The 16,786-nt window shown below is 40.4% G+C and overlaps 1 long non-coding RNA gene across 1 annotated transcript; it reads right to left on the reverse strand.

Moving 5' to 3' along the window:
- Positions 1-21: 21 nt before the first annotated feature.
- On the reverse strand, positions 22-14,479 carry LOC106963986 (uncharacterized). Its single transcript, XR_001428303.1, has 3 exons — positions 14,382-14,479; positions 7,386-7,389; positions 22-31 (listed from the first exon to the last, which is right to left on the reverse strand). It is a non-coding gene; the product is annotated as an uncharacterized LOC106963986 (long non-coding RNA).
- Positions 14,480-16,786: the final 2,307 nt, after the last annotated feature.

The following is a 16,786-nucleotide window of genomic DNA, read 5'->3' on the forward strand; positions in this document are numbered from 1 at the left end:
GTTTTCCAGTTAGACCATTTCCTCTCTCTCTCTTTCTCTGTCTCAGGCAGCCGTGCGTTTTGCCTGTATTGATCTCATCTGCTCCCCGTGTCCATTAGTGACCCAGGAGGCAGACGCTGTGTCTGTCTGAAGTGTCCTCATGGCTCTGTGGGAGCGTTTAAAAAAAGAAAAAAGAAAGAAACATCGCAAAGGCTTCTTAAAATGTCACAAGTGTTGTGGACTTCCTGAGAGATTAGTCAGAGGGAACCAAAATATGTCTGTTTTCATTGCGTGCAACTTTATTATAAGCAGTTATTTCGACAGCAGAGAGGTGAACTGCCTGAAGGTTGGATTGCATTGCGACTTTCCACCTTGTTGCTTGAGACTTTACTCCATATTTTGGTTTATTTTGTAGCTATGTCAAAATTATAATCTTTGAATCTTAAATGAAAAAGGTTGCGATAAATGGTTCTCACGATTTTTGACAAACGGAGGCTCCGTTCCCCATCTCGTGTCGCTGATGTTTGTGCCATCCAGTTTTAAAGCTTGCAAATTGTTGCGCTTTCTTGTTATTTACACCAAGAAGAGCTGCGATCTGTACGTAGCAGACAGCCGGTAGCCAAGCAGCTCGTCTCCACGGGTCGTGTCTTGCATTCCTTTGACCTAAAATGACTCTTGCGTCAACCGAGTCTTGTTCGTTCGTTTTGAATTCTCTGTCAGTGTGCGAGCAACCAGAGGGAGGGTTCGATGTAGCACTTAAAACACAGCAAATATTCACTGCAGCTACAAGAGGCTCATTAAATTTTGATGCTCTCCTCTCTGTGCAGCTTCTATCCAAAGTAATGGAGGCTAATTACTGCACGCGCATACACAGGATTGCTAATGGAGAGTAACACATTCTGTCTTATTGATTCAGATGGTGCTCAATGCTTTTTGGAAGTGAGAGGGAAAAAAAATAAAAATTGTGCCGAACGCCTGGATGTTGTCCACGCAAAAGACATTTTGCAAGAGCAGAAATACATCGTTTATGTACATCTATACATACAGATATTTCATAAGGTTTTTTTTTTTTTGTCTTTGCAAAATTAATGCCTTTCCAAGCAACTAGCTTAGCTTCCCGACACTAATTAGTGGGATTAGTCAGCTTTGAATGTCACAAATTGATCCTTTCTTTGATTTGGCTTAGAGTAGGAATCATCTACAGATCCTAGAAGCTTAATTTACATTCATTAGACTTGCACTATGAACAAGCAACACCCAGCCTGAGGTGAAAAAAAAAAGCCTTCTTTGGTGTGGAAGTTGTTAGGGGGGAAGAAACCACAGTATGGTTATATATGTGGCTTTATGGCTCTGCAGCAGGGTTGTCACCACACTAATATTTCAGACAGGCAGCAAGAAAAATACTCATTTTCATTTCCAATTCTGTGGTAACAGTTACACTTAAGAGCCACTGACAATGTTTCACTTTCTTATTTAGGACAAAAACAAGAAGTCAGGGAGAATTCAGCCTTCATTAATGAAAATACATACTGTAATGTGAAAATGTCACTTTCCCACATAGGAAAACACTAGAAAAGATAACATTCAGCATAAGGGTTCATATCCTTTATACCTATGATTCATCTCTGCAAGTATTTTATTTTTTTTAGTGTGCCACAATTTGCTGATGATGAAAAGACATTTTACTGCTGAGGAACAAATGAAAATAAACTGCTTCACATCAACCATAAATCAGGAGCACATAAAACATTTATTAGAGTTTAAGCTAGAATTTGGTCTATGAACGTATTGAGCACATCTTCAGTGAAACTACAGCAGCCGGGTCGGTTGTACTGGTTTGTTTAGTTGCTTCGCCGTCAGCTGGTTAGCATTTTTCTGTGCAGTAAAGCTACGTTTATATAGTTGACGTGTTGAACTGGGCGCCGTCCACGACGTCACAGAGCCTTGTTGAATATTTGTGACTTGGAGCAGATCACCTTTCGCTCAAACTGGACGATATTTTTTTAAGGGCTATCGTGGAGTCGGTTTGCCTCTGAGGGTTTACTTTCACAGAATAGAGCACCAATGTGTGCATCAAGTACTTAAACTTTAAAAGCGCGACTATAACTCAGCCCTAAAACACAGCGTTATGCAATTTCCACACCAGGAAAGCACATTTACACTGCGCAAAAACCAACAAATTTCTGCCACTGGGGCTGTTCTTGTCCGTGCAGCTAATATTTAAACAGATAGCGTTAGCTTAGCTTGACCAGGAGTTACTGTCACTGTCGCAAATACAGCTTTCTATAATCTTTTAAAGTTGCTTTAAAACGTGGTGTCATAGAGCTAGCTTGTAGCGCAGTTAGCGTGTAATTTGTTTCTTTCCTGTCCGTGTGTGTTGGGAGTGAAAATGCGTCCAAACAGTGCTGCTGTGTTGACTTCGTTAGCTGAAGAGGAACACACGTTTTCTCCTGGATGTTGGGAGAAATGCACCAAATTTGGGCAAATGTGAACGGGAATGGGTCAATTAATATTTTTTCTTTCTTTCTTTCTTTTTAGCGTCAATTATATCGGGATGTCAAGATTATTTTGAGGACTCCACACTGCAGGTCACAGAGTTTGTGGGACTCTTCTTAAATTTACCAGAGCGGCAGCAGTGGAAGAGCTCCCTTGTACACAGGTTGTCCATTAGCTGGTGACCTTTACTTTAATGGATTTGCTGTGTTCATAACCAGATAAAAAAATGTCAGCTTCACACAACTTTGTACCAGGACTTCTGCTTCTCGCTGAAAATACTGACAAATCTTTACTGTAAGTAAGTTTATGCTTGAGATCAGGTAAACATTTGCCTTTTGCTTCTGCCTTTAGCGCTTTGCCAGCATCTCTGCTCTCCATCAGGAACGTTGGGATCAATCAAAGCACAGGAAGGAATCATTGTTGAACTTCTAAAACACAAAATGTATCAATAAGTTGCATAAAGCACCATAAAATGTGACCATTCTAAGTGTTACAGACTCTTTGCAGTAACTTGATCTTGCTAAAAAAATAAAAAATAAAAATTAATAGTGCGATTTACAAAATTTCAAAACCGGAAACCGCCCACAGTATCACATTTTATGATTCGTTAACCCAGCGAGCTAATTTTAACTTAAACTAAAACGTCCAGAGAATCTTTGAAAATCGAGCGTCGAACAGTTTGTGACGATGAAATAGAAACCATAATCTCTCTTCTGCTGACCAATCCGCATCCGGCTGTTCCTCTCTTCCACCAATCACAAGCTCCCTTTCCCACCAAACCAGCATAAGTTACATGCAGACCTGGTTCGACAGCGGTCGCATCGTGGAGATAATGAGCTAAAAAGACCAACATTTTTCAGCGCTGGCCATAAGCCTCATATGGATTTAAATTTTTAATGGTGCCATGGGGAACTGCGCCGAGTTGCCTGTCATTTTACATAATGTATGGGAAAGCGAAGCCATAGACTTAAATGCTGAAAATTTGACTAAATAAGTGGATGTATACATTTTTAACGAGTAAACAAACCCCTTTAATGCCACTTTTAGTGGTTTTAGTTTTGACTTTAAATGCAAACTCCTCACTCGACACGATTCCAGCTGCTGAGATGAACTTCAGATGTAACTCAGAGTTTTTCAGCCAACGTGACGCGAGAAAACCTTAAACTATTTCTCAAACTGAGAAAAACTCCGAGAATGCTCACGTCGCAGTTTTAATTTTCCTACTGCTCATTCAGTTTTTGTTTTTTTTTTCCCTTCATGTTCATGGTCCCCCTTCGCTGCTTCCTCTTCCTCTCATCTGTCTCCGTCTCCCTTCATGAGCCGCTAAGATGATTCAAGGTGACAAGTTCACATCGTCTTCTCGGGAGCCCTCCTCTCCTGACCCACTTTCACCGTCAGCTATACCGCACAGTTCACACACACACACACACACACACATAAACATAAAATAACCACGCACTCTGACGTGTGTACAGCATCATGTACATGAAGACTCAAGTACTTAGAATTTCAATGAAATCTGCTGACAGCAGGATAAGATGGATGATTTTGCAAAGTCGCCACCTGGAGCCACTAGTGACGGATCTCTTCTTTACGCTAAATAATTTGGTTCCCACTTCCTTAGGAAAACTTCTGCCAAGCTGTTGCTATGTGAAAACGAGGGAAAAGTTGCATATCTAGGTGTGGAGTAAAACCACAGCACTTTCTCGTTGCACGCTTTCTGTTTCAGCAATTGCCTATTTGACAAAAAAAAAAAAAAAAGAACCCGCATGTAAACACATTTTGAACGGCCTTTCTTTGAACATGCGTTAAATGAGCTGCAATTTCAGAAGGAAATAAGAGCTTTATGATGCATAAACATGCCGCGGCGATGCATTTGTTCGCCAGAAATGAAGACCGGAGCAACTAACGCGGCTGATTTTATACCTTGCCAGAGAGCGACACCAAATATAGCAAACATTTTTTATCGCATTTACAATACAGCAATAATCGAGGCCAAAACCCAAGCTGAGAAGTAAATGTCTGCCTCTCTTCAAAACAGGCATTTCCACCCAGGTGGGGGGGAAAAGCCTGCACGCGTAGGGAGCTTGTGCCTAAGGGGAAAGTTGAAGCACAGAAGAAGAAGAAAAAAAAATTGCGATCAAGGTTTACATGTTGGCAGCAGCTGGTACAGAGAGTCTGCAGCACCCGGGCCAAACCAGGACAGGACCCTCCTCACGGTGGGACGTGTAGCGAAACGCAGTGACCTGGAATCAGGAATGTTAGACTAACACTGTTAAATGATTCATTGGCAACAATGTCGATTAAAGCGACACATTCATCTTTATTTCAAGGCTCGGGAGAGACGGGAGAGGAGGAGGGAGGGAACGGGGAGAATGAACTTACACTGGTTTGGTGTGAATCCACAGAGCGTGGAGGGAGAAGTGAATCTGCAGTGTGAGTGGGGTTGAGGTCGGCCTGAACAAAGAACGATGCGCAGAAAATAATCCAGGCTCCGACCTGACTAAGAGGAAACCCAGAGTTTTTTTGTTTTTTTTAAAGTAAGACTGCAGCAGGTTTATGTTTTCTGAAACACAAAGAGTACTTTACAGATTTAAACGTATCAGACGATCTATTGGTCCACATAGAAATACGAATTGATTCCGAGACGTTTTATTGACCCGATGCACTAATATGGAGGTTCCACGTTTTTAAGTGAAGCTTAATCCAGTTCCAGCTTTGACCGACAAATCTACAATGATGAACTTAATCTGATCGAATGTAACCCAGGTTATTAACACAGCACCAACAGGATGCTCATTTCAGTCTTAGCAAAGAGAAAAGTGAAAATATTAAATATTACCGAAAATATGAATCTGGCATAAAGTCCAGCCCATGAACTGTGGATGCTTCCTGAGCAGTGCTGGAGCTCACAGTGGGGAAAAGCCCATCTGTATTAAATCTCCGGAGGGTTAATAAGTTAACTAAAGCTCACGGATAGAAAAAGGTTGGAGTGTCTGTGTCATATACATTTTGTTTCAATTTCTTGACGTGTTCCTTTTCAACAGCAGGATAATTTAGTTTGCTCTGAGTGCAATTTTGATGAGCAGCTTTCCAGGATTTCTGAAAACTTTTCAAAGTGTCGCTTTTACTTTTAATTGGCATCTCCAGCGTAAAACCCGATCTGAATGTCATGTTTTTCTTTTTCTCAAAAATAGGAAGAAAATCCAGCGAAGACCTGAGAGACGCATCAACCTTCAGCTAATCATGTCACTTTGTGCTGCAGGTTTTCAGCTCTATGGAGATAAAACATCATATTCTGTTTCTGAAGATATTTATCATCAAATTGTCTTTTATTTTACTTTGATTTGTCTTTTGCGTCCACAGGGCTTTCACTGCCGCAGCGACAGATCAGAGTTGAGTTTAATAGAACAAAACAAAACAGACAAAATAAATCTCTCCTTCAGTATTTGTGGATTCACTAATCTCTTGACTTTTCCGTAGAGAATATTTAAGATATTCTAAATAATATGTAGCTTTGAAAGCTGGAACAACTAGGTTCAACACGACTTTATTGGCTGCCACTTGGAAAGCAGCCAATCCGGGAGCACCATTTATTTTCTTTGGCTCTGATTGGCTAAGAGCAAAGATAAGGAAAACCGGGGGTGTTAGCTTCTCTGGTAGCGCTAAGATGATTTTCGCTGTGCATATTAATGCATGTTAAGGTATATCTGATGTCTGAACTATTAAAACAGGCGTTTTTAGAGGTCGCCTCAAGTATTTTGGATTGTAGCTCCTCGCGGTCGGTTTTGACTCAGGTTCTGCTGCCATTCACTTTTTCCTTTAACACAGATTTTATGTGCTTCTCTGTTTTATATGTCTCCATCTTTTGAGTTAAGTTCTGCTGCAGGTGTCTTCCTTACCTTTCCACTGTCGCCACATGCTTGGTCAAGAGGAGAGATTGCTGCAAAGTTCATGACCCAATGCAATCATCTCACTTTTCTCTGTCTATAACATCAATTGGGATTATATACTGAATAGAATCGCATCCAGTCTTGTATTGGAAATCTGAATTATTGATTTGTTTAGAATTTTCTGGATAGCAATCGGATCCGTTTCCCTTGTAAAGTACAAAGTATGAAGGAACCGAATTGCTCTGGATGTTCACCAACCAAATATTTGGGATTTAATTTTTTTTTTCTGTAGCTTTATGCTTCAACTTAACAAAAGCACAAACAACAGAAATATGAAACACAAGGAGCATTTCAACAACACCCAGAACCGTGTAGCGAGCCGCCTTTGCAAAGTCTCACAGAATGGAGGCTGCAGCAGCTGCTGCAGCTGCTGCTGCTTCTCCACCACACTGCAGCTCATGTCAGAAGCACTCTTTCAGCGTAGACACACTGTGACTATGAAGTTGAACAGAAAAGAAATAAGTGCTTTTGATGAAGCTCCGGCGTGCAAGTGCTGCTTTGAGTCGTCGTCTGACTGCGCTCCGTGTCGGTGGGTGGAAGCGGTGACAGAGGAATCGCTGGTGTGGGCCGCAGCTGTAAACAAGCCCAGACAGCGTCGGGGAAACCTGGCAGACGGTGGAACCGGTTAGCAACACAAAAAAACTGCATCCAAATGCAAACAAACAAACTGCCTGAGCCGAGCCACATGTGCATCCTCGGTCTTAGTCGCAGTGCGTGTCGGATTATCGCTCGCATTTAAAGAAGCGCCTCGGAGTAGATGGTGAAAAATCCAGCATGGAAGATTCAGAAAAGAGGAGACGGATGAACTGTTTTTTTTTTTCTTTAGTCTGTTTTCTCGATATTAATCTTAAGATAAGAAATGCATTTCCTTTATAGAGTGAGCCTTATAGCTTTCCAGACATCTCAGAATAAGATACAAAATGTCAGCTTCTTTGTGATTTTACCCAAGCAAAACACAGAACTGGCATGAAAAGCATAAAAACTGAGACAAAGCCCTGTTCAATCTGTCATCTGAGAGTGGAATAAGCTTGACGCAACTGTAAACCTACCAATATTACCAATATACACTCTTCACACTGAAGTGATTGACTGGACAAGGAGAGAATTGACCAGAGTAGCAACCAGCCAATTGGCCGCAGTAACTCTGGAGGAGCTACAGAGATTCACAGTTTGAAAATTGTCATTAGTTTTGCACTCAACAAATGTATTTTTCTGTCTCTCTTTCTACCAAAAACTGGATGCTAAAAGTCTTCGGTTTGATGCTTTGGTGTCAAATAGCCCCCCCTTTTTTTTTTGAAGGACAATTTTGTTTACAAAGCCTTCAAAATCCATTCTACTTGTTTTATTTATTTTAGATATATAAAATGTCTCCCAGTTCCAGTGTTAAATGTTCATTAAAACTTAAAGTTTACTGATCCTTTAAAATGTGCTCCTGCATTATTATTTTGCCATTACCATTATGTTACTTAAAACGGTCTCAAAACAACAATATTATCATTTATCACAATAACTTCTAGAACAATTTATCGTCCAGCAAAAGTTGTTATTGTGACAGGCCTAACTTTGTGTTTAAAAAAAAAAGTTCATCATAAAAAGGGACAGCGATCTAAGTTGGGAAGATGTCTGCTGCTAAATACAGAATAGTTCTGAAGAAAAGCTGCTGTATAAAATAAACTTCCTCTGCTAGTCAAGGTTAATCTGACGGATCGTGTGGGAAAGAGACTTTTATGAAATGTCGCAGTAAAAATCTAAAGAAATGTGAATTTAGAAGATTACATTTCACTTTTAACTGTTGGAAAGATGCAAGATCAATATAAATATCTGATAAAGCACAAGCTCTTAGGCTAAAGGCAGTGATTATTACATACAATTTGCTTTATTACAAAACATCCCATTAAAAACATTGGAGTTTATGGCTGTATACTGCCACAAAACATGAAAAAGTTTAAATACTTTGTACGCAATATTTACTAAGTGCTACGGTTACAACAAGAGCCAATTATCTGGTAGGAACCTTCTACCGAATCCTGGCTGAAATGCTTAGTTTCTGCCTCGTCTCTTTAAACCAAATAGTCAACAGCATAAATGCAGGCATGAACTCTAATCGGTCCAAAAGGACGGCATGTCAGCGATCGCAGCATCAACAACCAGCAGCAGCGCCGCAAACACACAATTATCTGATGTTACATCTTCCCTTGTTGTGACGTGAACGCAGCAATACCAGGAACATTTCTGCCCAGAGTTCATCTAATCAAGAAAATTTCTCTATTTGACGCGCTAAACCGGAGGGAGCGCGTTCTGCGCCGGACCGCGCGATTAGAGTTGTTCTCTGATTGCACTCGCACGCGGGGCCCGCTGAGAACACCCTGAACTTCAGCGCAGGTCCCAGCTAATTACAGGAGATTTGATTTGAAGCTCTCGAGCTGCAGACTGAACAAACAGGCAGATCTGCTTTACTCGTATCTGCTGAAAACAGACTCATTTATCTGAAAGAGGGGGCACTCAGCCGAGCAGCCGTAGGAAAACATAATAAAAATGTTTTTAAAAAAACGGGTGCGTTAGCTGGGTTGGTGTTCGAGAACAACAAGGTGGCGAGTTGTTTGGCGCCGTCACCTCACAGCAAGAAGGTCTTATGTCGTGGTTGTGTGGAGTTTGGAGGCTTTTTGTGTGCATGTGTTTGGGAAATTAGAGAATCTGAGTTGGGTCATTCTCACTTCAACGGCTGGTGTGGAAATTAAAGCTGCTTTAATATGGACAGATATTTTGTCTCCATACTTTTATATCTGGAATTTGATTCATAATTGAACAAAAACAACAAATACCAAGTGGAAGAAGCGCAGCTGCCGGTGCCTGCAGGAAACCCCCAGATCGCCTTCTGTGATTGCAGTGCTGTGTTTGAACTTCCCCTCACTTTGACACGTCACTACTGCATTTTATCGGAAGCGACTTTCTTGAGTCAGTGCTTCGTAAAGCAACCTTTCCTAGCAATCACAGCTGCAAGTGTTATGCAGTATGTTTGTATGCTTATGTAACTTAGCATAATAATTGGTCTAAAGGAAACGAGGCAGAAGGGAAATGTGAGTTTAAATGTAGTTTAGGCAACATGTTTCTGAAGAGGTGCATAACTCCAAAACAATGAAGTGGAGACGCAACCCAAAACAAGAAGATGTCAAAAATAGTTTGCTGGAAAGGTTGACTGTCCCCTTGGGTGCAACGTGCACACACACACACACACACACACACACACATCCACCCCACTCACAGTCACCTCGCGTTTCGGCTGCGTCTGTGAGAGATATTTGTCAGATTTGCTGGGTTCACACCTCCGATCAACGCGACAACTCTCTGTGATGAAAGCGACTCTGACTCCTGACACCCACCTCCTCTCTCCTCCTCCATCCTCACTCCATCCCACACTTTTAAATCCTTCTCTCCCTTTTTCTCCTTTACCGTTGCCGTCGTCCCCGCTGACCTTCCTCATCTTTCTCACCCCCGCCCTTCGCCCCTCTCTCGATTTCTTGTCTCGCCAAAAGTCTCTCTCAATCATCCTTCGCATTTTTTCTTTTCAGATTCGACACCCGATGCGTCCAGCATATTCCATTTTTTGCTCTGTTTACCTGTATTTTCCAACTCGCATCTTTACTTATTCCGCTTCTGAATATATTCGTCTCTTCCTCACGTCTTCCCTCGCCTCCTCTCCTCCTCCTCCGACACAAAGTTCTAATTGTCACCATTAGCAGAGAGGTTACATAATGGATGAACTAACCTCTTCTTCCTCCTCCACACCTAATCAAACGCCGAGCTTAAGCTCCAGAACAAGCTGCGTTGTTAGTTTAGGAAGCTGCACGCTGCTGTGCTTACATATTACATGAAAGCACCTCCTCCCAAAATGTTTGAATATGGAAACAACTGCTTTGTGTTGTCTTTGGAGTAATGAGCTCCCTGTGTGCCGCCGCCACATCTGGGCCATTAATAAGGAATTGGAGGGAGAGGAGGGGTAGAGAAAAAAAAAAAAAGAGAGGACACATGAAACAAAAAGCAATCGCTGACAGCGACGCTATGCTTTGAAGCATCTCCCACTGGGTGTGTGTGTGTGTGTGTGTGTGTGTGTTTATCTCCTGGTGAGCGTTTTTCTCAGTAAGCTAAGCTAGAGTAAATAAATAAAAAAACAACAACAAAGTACACACACGTCGAACAATGCAGAATAAACAGTTTCTTAATGTCAGCTGCTAAATTCAAAGAGACAACTTGCTCCGTGCGAGTACAAACTTCCCAAAAACGTCTCGTACACACACAGAGACACACACACACACATTTCAGCTCCACTTGAGATGGTGTCTTTGCAAACCAAACATTTACACACCCATTGCTAGTTAGCGTGTTCACTAAATTACATCAAAACAAGCAACTTGAAAAACCGTCATTATTTCAATATTCATGTGTGCGTAAGTGGATCTAAAAAAAAAATGCTATTATATTTTAAATGATATGCATTCGCACTCTGCATGTAGATTAAATATCTGGTCGTTTGGGCTGATGCTGGTGTGATGGAGAAGCTTCAGCTCATAAAACCCGATGATGGGAAACTAAGTGAAATGTGAGAATCGTGAGTTACATCGACGTTGGGATTTAAAAAACAATATGAGGACTGCATGTTCTCCAAACGAGTCGGCACTTTACAGAAGACGAACCGTTCCACAGTCTCTTTTACAATGTGTAAAGAGTTACTCTCCATTTAGCGCCGTCCATCTTTGCACCAACCCTTTACATCAGTTGTAACCCATATAGTATTTAAGTTAGGAGAGCGGTAAGAACCAGGACAAAACATGCTGTGTGAGAATTAATCAGAGTTTCTAAAGACAAGCTTGTGCCTCCCAAAGGCAACACAGCAATCATTTTACAACTGTAACCTTAGACATGGTCCAAGATTTCACTCTCCAGTGCATTTTGCCCACTGAGAACTGCCATCTAATTTCTAATTTTTTTCCCTATTTCCACCTGCCAGTATTAGACTAAAGCAAGGAACAAAAAGGAAGCAGGCATAGCTTTGTTTGTCCAGGAGGGCGACTGACTGCTCGGTTCAATATCTGACTCAATCTCTGTAAAGTATCTTGGAAGGCCATCAATAGTTTAGTGTTGTCAATAGTTTCAGCCCGGCCTAATTATTCTTTACGTGCTCACATGAAGGTAGTGAACAAAGACAAGAAAAAGGCACATTTTGTTGATTCTGATTGATTTGTAAAAGCACTGAAACAGGGAAAACACCCAAGGGGGTGAATATCTTCTAGAGACACTGTATGTAATGCCACATGTTTGTTTTTTTCTCCAAGGCTTTTTATATATCAGCACAGCTGGAAAGTAACTTTCGGCATGAAAGAGTCATTTCATCACTTTTTTAAAGTAAAACAGATTTACTTGAGTTTACGTTTAGGGTTAAAGGTTTTTCATTTAAACACAACAAACGTTTGCTTGGGTCCAGAAATACGTTCTTCTAATTACTAAAGTGGCAAACAAAGTAAAAGAAAACGGAAATGGCAATTGTTTTGGGAGAAACCTGAACCTCGCAGTGTGTTAGCCCACGCTCAGGGTTGTTTCATTCTCATAGATCTTTAAAAAACTTTGACTGAAATCCCAATCTGTGGGCTTTCAGTCAAAACTCATCTCTTTAAAAGCTATTTAAAGTATAAGTGGGGTCTGAATGCTGTCAGAAATGTAATATTTTGAACTAGATTGTTTTTGTCAAAAGGATTCTCTCACCATTGGCCTAAATTACAGACACATTAGTTGCCACAGAGCTTTTAAATTCTTAGAAAGGGTGCTGGTTCGCCAAGTATCAAAGCTACACCTACTGTGAGACATTTCCTCTCATTTTCTTCTTACTTAAATCTTACCTCTATCCTGGTATTGCACTGAACTTAGCATTAGCTGCAATACAACCAATAACAGGTCAAGCCTATAGCTTCCTGTTTCGTTTTCTGGTTCAATTGTAAAGCCTACAGTTCACGCTGAGAACGGCCTTAAGATAAATATATTAACAATTAACTATGACAATACTATACCACTACCATGGCAACCATTAACACTAGTCATCATTTAATTTCAAGTACATAAAAGTAGACTTTTGTTGAAAGAAAAGGAGTAAAACAAAACTCATGTCTAATAGGAACGTATAGATATGTACACACAAAACATGTCGAGCATTTTCTCATAAAAACCCAAGAGCTTGAAATCAGAATCGTTTCCCCGACTCCTCTCGGCATGGACTCTGAACACAATAGATGGATATTTGTGATGTTGTCTGGTTTAGGACTTGTGATCATTCTGTTTTGCTCTCTCCCTCTGTGCATGTCTCCGCGCAGCTATGTGCTCTGTTTAAAAAGTAACTCTGCTGCATTATTTATCAGCGTCACGGGGGAGTCCACGTCTCTGCTCTTACTCCTCATGTCTTCTGATTTTCTCTGCTAATTCCTGCTCGTTAAGTCAGGTGACACGCAAATGCAAATGTTCTGATTAACATGTTCGCCGAGAAATAGTGAAGGAAGCAGAGTAAGTCGGGTTGTTGTTGTTTTTTCTTTTTTTTAAATTCGTCTTCTGTTGAACTCGCCGCACATCCCGGACTATTTATCTGCTCCGAGTTAATGTCACGCTCGCTTATCTTTGTTCCACCGCGAATCGTGTTGCTGTTGTAAAATTACATCTAATCACGTTTAATCAAAATGTCTGTCTGATTTCAGCCTCCGTTCTCATTTTTGCACAATGTGAGCTGATACGTGATGGCTCCGCGCTAATTGGGACGATGTTTTTTGCATATCAAGAAAGACTATCTCAGATGCTATCGCAGGGCTGTGATTGTCCCTAGCCACGTCGCTTTCTCGTGGAGAGCTGATCAACTCGTTTTCACAAAATGCGAGAAGGAAAAGACGCCAAACGGGTTTTTTTTTTTTTTGCTCTGGCGTTTTAAATTCGTATCAGGTTAAATTCACAACTGGGCGTAAGGCCGGCGTACGAGAGGCAACCGCCGACCCCAACACCGTTTCTCTTAAACGTCTTCAGACGATCAGATTGCAGTAACAGAGAAAGATAGCCTGGTTAAATACAAACTGAAATTTTCAAATAATAACGTGATTTATTACGGGAACACAGCTCTCCAAATCAAACTGGCCCTATGTGAAAAAGTAATTGCTCCGTTCATCTAATCGCTGGTTGTGCCGCCCTGGTCGGCATTGACTGCCTTCCGGCGCTTGCGGTAACTAGCAATCAGACTTTTACGTCGCCACGGGGAGCTCTGGCCCACTTTTCTCTGCATCAGGGTTTTAATTCAGCCTCTCTGGTTAGTTATCTGGACTTTGACTAGGCCATTAAAAAAGTGTTTTATTGCCCTTTGAACGTGCTGGCGTGCTTTGGATAATTGCCCTGTTTCATAAAACCAAGTGAGACGGGTCACAAAGTGCTAGAGCCAACGCTGGCCTTCGGGGTGTTCTGGGTCAGAGGAGAACTCGCCCGGTCCATCAGTTAAGACGAGTCATGCAGCAGGACAGCAGCGTTTTCTCTGAAGAGACGTACCTTCCGAAAAGTTCCAGCTTCCTCTCGTCAGCCCACATAATATTCTTTCGTGAGTCTCGGAGATATTAAAGGATTTTTTGGGAGGAAAAGGTTGAAATTACCTTTGTGGGGAGAAGTTTGGTTTGTTTCTAATCCAGTGGTTTTTACTGTCTTTGCCCATTTTTGGAATCATGATGACTGAGTTAAGCTGAGGGAAGCAGTGTTTTGTTTTATGTTTTTAGATTACTTCATGTATAATTTTGTTCAGAATAACACATAAAACAGACAAGAAACAAGTCAACAATACTTAAGACAAAGGCTGTTGATAAACCATATCCCTTCCCACAAAAAATATATGTAAAAATAAATAAATAAAAATTTCTGGATCTAGCAGAACATATTGTTTTAGACCAAGGATGTCAAACTCATCTTTGTTTTGGGTCAAATCAGGATCATGAATGCTCTTAAAGGGCCGGTTGTGCCAGAATGTATTGATAAAAATCTGATCACAAACTATTAAAATATCAGTGAATTCTTCAAATTAAACATTACTGAACATCTTTTCAGTCCCTCCAGGATTTTGTGATTCTTTTTGTGATTTGCACTTATTTATATAGGTAAATTTGACATTTTATTATTCGCTGTACAGATCATGGACTATAATCTGACATCAATTAAAGCTGAGGCAGTTGTTTAGTACAAGTAAGAAAGTTTCTGACAATTTTTAAGAAAAATCTGCAATAAACTCCAAAATATTAGTGCAAAAAAAATGGGCAGGGATTTGTTAATTTCCATGGAGGGACCGACTTACATCATTTATACAATGTTATTTATATAATTTGGCAGTAGACAGATGCAAACTGCACTGATTTGATTGATAACATAATATTTAAGCACACTTAGTGTGTAGTGAATCTAAAGGGCCACATAAAAAGCTACGGCGGGCCGCATTTGGCCCACGGGCCTTGAGTTTGATCCATGTGTTTAGAGTCTTGATAAAGGTGGAGCAGATATCCCAGAACGGCACAGCCTCCGTTGGGAAGTGGTGCTTAACGTGTGCCAGCTTCTTTTTGTGACCTCTAGATGAGTCTTCAACACGCTTTCATTAGGCTGGACTCACGTAGGAAAGTTCATCGCTGCTCCACGTTATTTATCATTGTGGCAACACGTCTCATCTTGATTTGCTGGAGTCACAACGTTTTAAAAAATAGATTTGTGACTGTTTTTCTTTATTGTTCGCAAAAGGCTGCAAATAGTATTTTCCAGCACTGCAGGTGTGAGGCAGATGTAGAAGAGCCAATTACCTACAAAGCACTGATTGCATAAAATATGCAAACATATATATATATATATATATATATATATATATATATATATATATATCAGAGAGAAGCTTGGTTCCCTCGTTCGTCCCTGACGTTAACGTGCGCCTCAGGTGATGCAATCTAAAGGTGGCAGCCTTATTCCAAGGTGTTAATGGAACAGATTGAGTAAGCCTCCAGTTTGAATCGCTCCACCCAGGTTTCAGAGAGAGATCAGCATCAGGCGCTTTGCAGAGAAATGTTTCACAGACCACAATTAATGTTTGTCTTCTCAGTGTCTGTGTAGGACGTAGTCATGGCTGGTTTAGTCTGCAGTTTTTAATTTTCACTGTTGAAACTCGCATCAGATTGTGATTTTATAATATTTAGTTTCCAGGCAGTTTGGATTAATTTGGAATTGATTTTTACAGAAAATATTTTTTGTTTTACTTATACCATGTATAACATGAGGTTTATGACTGGTCTGTCCGAACGTATTATCTTTCCACAGATATCTTCATAGCATCAATTAACTTTACAAACCGTCCGCAAGTCGATCCCAGCAGCAGGTAAGGGATCTTCAGTGTTAATATTTTCACAGGACCTCACTTTTGAAGTTATAAACTATCCCTTTAAGATGTCCAATAAATAATAAAATACACTTTTCAACAAGTAATATTGTTTAAGTGTTGGGAACAGTTGGAAACAAGTTATTAAGACTTGAACTGAGCTTCTTTTTTATTTTATTTTTTTGCTGGAGAGGCAACTGGCCAAATTTAAACACTTTTTGTCGAAAAATAACTTCAAAACAGTATTCCAACAAAATAAAGGTAATTCTTCGTATCTTGACGTTAGTAAATCATCCCTATCGTGCCGACAGTCGATGCAAAATGCTGCCAACATACAGAGGAAAGAGAATGTTAGTCCCATTTTGTCCCAATTGCTCTGGTTGCTTTTTCATTTAGAGTTAATTTTAAAACTCTTGTTTGTTTTTCCTATTTTCCTGTTATTACTTTCACTTATATTTTATTCATTTTAAATTATATTGTCGTTTTTTTTTTTCCCCCAGTCATTCTTTTTGCTAAGGACTTTGCTTTGCGTCTACTGTTTTTAACGTGCTTTATAATTAAAGTTGGTTTGGCTAGTTTCTTACATGTGGAGACTCAGAAGTGCCACACCCTAATTAGATCGATGACATGCATGTCTCAACAATAATGGGATGGGAGGGGGGAGATTAAAAATAAAAAATGACTTCAAATGAGCAACGAGCAATTACTTAAATAGTAAATTAATCATCTCATTTTCCCAAGTGACTCACAGGATGATCATATTTTTGTTTCAACCTCATCCGTAGAAGTGTGGCGCTCCATGGGTTAACGGAGGAGATGCTAAGACTTTTATTGTGACAAGTGTTGATTGTGTGCAGAAAAAAAATGAAACAAATAAACACTTAACTACAGTGGATCCCTGGTATTGGAGGTGATTAGAAACCACAACTGCCCGCAAAAAATAAAA

Source organism: Poecilia latipinna, unplaced genomic scaffold (assembly GCF_001443285.1).
Source record: "Poecilia latipinna isolate Pla-1442-1.1 unplaced genomic scaffold, P_latipinna-1.0 Scaffold1610, whole genome shotgun sequence".
In the NCBI taxonomy this organism is placed as follows: domain Eukaryota; kingdom Metazoa; phylum Chordata; class Actinopteri; order Cyprinodontiformes; family Poeciliidae; genus Poecilia; species Poecilia latipinna.